The sequence below is a fragment of the Rhipicephalus microplus genome, unplaced genomic scaffold, assembly GCF_043290135.1.
Source record: "Rhipicephalus microplus isolate Deutch F79 unplaced genomic scaffold, USDA_Rmic scaffold_446, whole genome shotgun sequence".
Lineage (NCBI taxonomy): Eukaryota > Metazoa > Arthropoda > Arachnida > Ixodida > Ixodidae > Rhipicephalus > Rhipicephalus microplus.
In genome coordinates, this window is record NW_027465010.1 from 65,001 (window position 1) to 68,946 (window position 3,946).

The window sequence follows — 3,946 nt, forward strand, 5'->3', positions numbered from 1 at the left end:
AGTCTCGCAGCTGGCTGCGTTCTTCATCGACCCGAGAACCGAGTGATCCACCGCTTAGAGTCGTGAAAAAGTGTTTGTTCAATTCCGTACAGTCAAAACCAAACGTTTCTGGCACTCGGCCAAACAGTGGCCAAGAAGGGCGCTTTTCAGCGCACGCTTGGACTCCAAAACTCTGCCGCGCCTTTTTCGGCTGCCGCAAATCGAGCAAACGGTGTGTTTCGGACGGCGTTTCGCTTCCGCTACTTGCGAGTGCTTTCGTGGTCCACCCCTCTATAAATACTCGGGAGGCGTCGAAGCCGGTTCTCCAAGCCGGACCCGTAGGTATCGTTGTGTGCTCGCTCTCATTGGCCCGCCTAACCAGAAAATGCCTGCGGTACACCCATTTGGATAAGAGTGCACGCAGATGCGGGCCTCGACGGCTACACATTTCCTCGGGCGGCCGCCTCCCGGCCTCCGTGGAGCGCGGGATGCACGGTCCCATCGACAAGCCTCTCCCGTTTTTACCGTGGCGTCGCGGTTCACCACGGCGGGCGGGTCGGTCTCCTCCGCATAAAAAGGGGGACCCCCGCTTTTTGTTCCACGAAATCGCACAAGCTTTTTTCGCATCCACGGTTTGCCACCGCACACCAAAATGCCGATCCGGCTGCCTACTTTAGCCAACAGGTGGAGCCAGGCGCGCCGTACTTGCGCGGCACTTCCCACGTCCACCGAAGTCGGTGCCAAGGACCACTTTCGGCGCCGGAGCCGCGTACGAGCCTACTCGAGGCGGAAGAACGAAGCCAGCAAGGGCCTGGCCGCAAGTGCGTTCAATTGTCGGGACGTCCAAGTCCCTCGTTCTTCCGTGCTTCCTCTTTCGGCAAGTCGTTGCGCCACCTTCCCAAAGCGCGCAGACCCGCTAATCGCGACGAGCGCGACGTGGCCGTGCCGCCTTTCCCTCGGCAGCAAGCAAAACGCCTGGCAACGTCGACGCTCCCCTAACCGCGATCTCGCACCGTGTTTCGTGTGGCGAATTCAAAAGCCGGCCGGCGCTGCTGCAACCATTACGGTCGGTACGCATACGCCGCGGAGGGCGGGACGGTCATCGGAGCGTGCGGTTCCTCCATCGAGTACTGCGCACCTCGGCCGTCGCATCGCCGTGCCATGACCGGCCGCGCGTCAACGCGAACCGGTGCCAGCGAGATCCCTCGCCTGCAAGAACCGACCGGCAGCCTCCGTCACCCGAGGACGCGGAGGCGCTTGCCGCGGACGGCGGGACGGTATGCACTGGTGCACAGCGGACCCGTCACATCGCCAGTTCCTTGACCGACCGCCGACGCTTGTGCCGTTCCTCTCGTACTTGGCAGTCGCCGCGCGATTGTCGGGTCTCGTTCTTGCACGCTCGAACGGTCGGGAGGGCACTCGGCTGGCGTTTCGGGAACGCGCAGCCTCGCCTTCTACCGACGTAACCACGACTCGCCGTTCGCGCTCCGCCGCTCCTGTTTACAGTACTAGGCGGTCCCGCAGCGGTCGGGTCGCGCATTTCGAGCGCTTCGAGCCACGGTGCAGTGGCGGGTCGAAAGCCGACCTATGAGTGCGTTGCGCCGTTTGTACCCGCGTCCGCCACCTGGCCGACCGTCCAAGGTCGCGGTGTTGGCGTCCGCTGGGCGCAACAATTTGTCACGGGGTGCCGCTCCACATTCAGGCAGCCCCGTGGGGAAAAGCCGACCCCGCGTCCAAACGGGGTCAGCGGCAGAAAGTGTCGGGCGCAGACGCAGCTGAGGCGCTCACCCTTCACAATCCGTTAATGATCCTTCCGCAGGTTCACCTACGGAAACCTTGTTACGACTTTTACTTCCTCTAAATGATCAAGTTTGGTCATCTTTCCAACAGACCGGCGCAACCGAAAGGCCGCGCCGGACATCGGTCCGAAGACCTCACTAAATCATTCAATCGGTAGTAGCGACGGGCGGTGTGTACAAAGGGCAGGGACGTAATCAACGCGAGCTTATGACTCGCGCTTACTGGGAATTCCTCGTTCAAGGGGAACAATTGCAAGCCCCTATCCCAATCACGAAAGAAGTTCCACGGGTTACCCAGTCTTTTCAGACAGGGATAAAGACACGCTGCTTCCTTCAGTGTAGCGCGCGTGCGGCCCCGGACATCTAAGGGCATCACAGACCTGTTATTGCTCTGTTTCGTGCGGCTAGGAGCCGCTTGTCCCTCTAAGAAGGTTGTAAGGTGCTGGGAACCCCGCACCTATTTAATAGGCTAGAGTCTCGTTCGTTATCGGAATTAACCAGACAAATCGCTCCACCAACTAAGAACGGCCATGCACCACCATCCACCGAATCAAGAAAGAGCTCTCAATCTGTCAATCCTCCCAGTGTCCGGGCCGGGTAAGTTTTCCCGTGTTGAGTCAAATTAAGCCGCAGGCTCCACTCCTGGTGGTGCCCTTCCGTCAATTCCTTTAAGTTTCAGCTTTGCAACCATACTTCCCCCGGAACCCAAATACTTTGGTTTCCCGGAAGCTGCCCGCCGAGTCATTTGAGTAACTCAGGCGGATCGCTGGTTGGCATCGTTTATGGTCAGAACTAGGGCGGTATCTGATCGCCTTCGAACCTCTGACTTTCGTTCTTGATCAATGAAAACATTCTTGGCAAATGCTTTCGCAGTAGTTCGTCTTGCGACGGTCCAAGAATTTCACCTCTAGCGCCGCAATACGAATGCCCCCGTCCGTCCCTCTTAATCATTACCTCGTATTCCAAAAACCAACAGAACAGAAACGAGGTCTTGTTCTATTATTCCATGCAAGTTTATTCAGGCGACTCGCCTGCGTTGAGCACTCTAATTTTTTCAAAGTAAAAGCACCGGCCATCTCGAGGCACACAATGAAGTGCACCAAGAAAGAACCGGCATGATGTTCAGTCCGAGCCGTCGCATCGGGTAGATGCACTACTCGTCTGGAACTGAGATCCAACTACGAGCTTTTTAACCGCAGCAGCTTTAGTATACGCTATTGGAGCTGGAATTACCGCGGCTGCTGGCACCAGACTTGCCCTCCAATTGATCCTCGTTAAAGGATTTAGAGTGTACTCATTTCAATTACGGGGCCTCAAAAGAGTCCCGTATTGTTATTTTTCGTCACTACCTCCCCGTGCCGGGAGTGGGTAATTTGCGCGCCTGCTGCCTTCCTTGGATGTGGTAGCCGTTTCTCAGGCTCCCTCTCCGGAATCGAACCCTGATTCTCCGTTACCCGTAACAACCATGGTAAGCAAGTAACCTACCATCGAAAGTTGATAAGGCAGACACTTGAAAGAAACGTCGCCGGCTCGTGGCCATGCGATCAGCACAAAGTTATCCAGAGTCACCACACAATACGGGCCGAAACCCGATCGATCTTGGTCTAATAAAAGCACCCGTTACCCAAAGGGCTCCAGGCTCACTGCATGTATTAGCTCTAGAATTGCCACAGTTATCTAAGTAGGAAGAAACGATCTAAGGAACCATAACTGATTTAATGAGCCATTCGCGGTTTCGCCTTATTTCGGCATGTACTTAGACATGCATGGCTTAATCTTTGAGACAAGCATATGATTACTGGCAGGATCAACCAGGTAATCGTTCGACTGCGCGTCCGTCCTCGCCCTCGGCGGGCCGGACGCAGTCTGTGTGCGGCGGAGGCCACCTTCAGGCGCCCCAACACGCTTATTTTGCACTCCGAGATGACGGCGTTCGAGCTCGCTACGACACAACCTTCCCGAAAGACGAGTGGGAGCCGTGCGGCAAGAAGCACGTTCATGCTCGCTCTTTTTCGTTGCATCGACTCGGTCGCGCCGTGCGGGTTGCCCAAGCCCGCTGCACTGTCGGTGGACCGGCCGGAACTAGCAACGGAGCCGAGACTGCAAAGCCGCCAGACGACGGGTCACGCCCGCGTCTTCGGCGCTTTCGCATCTGAATCGCCCGAGGA

The 3,946-nt window shown here is 57.0% G+C and overlaps 2 non-coding genes across 2 annotated transcripts in view; both read right to left on the bottom strand.

The window, feature by feature from the left end:
* Positions 1 to 62, bottom strand: part of LOC142794527 (5.8S ribosomal RNA) — a 153-nt gene extending 91 nt beyond the window's left edge. Inside the window, exon 1 of the ribosomal RNA XR_012892417.1 lies at positions 1 to 62. This exon is cut by the window's left edge and continues 91 nt beyond it. This is a non-coding gene — a ribosomal RNA (5.8S ribosomal RNA).
* Positions 63 to 1,781: 1,719 nt separating this feature from the next.
* LOC142794520 (small subunit ribosomal RNA) lies at positions 1,782 to 3,596 on the bottom strand. Its single transcript, XR_012892411.1, has one exon. It is a non-coding gene; the product is annotated as a small subunit ribosomal RNA (ribosomal RNA).
* Positions 3,597 to 3,946: the final 350 nt, after the last annotated feature.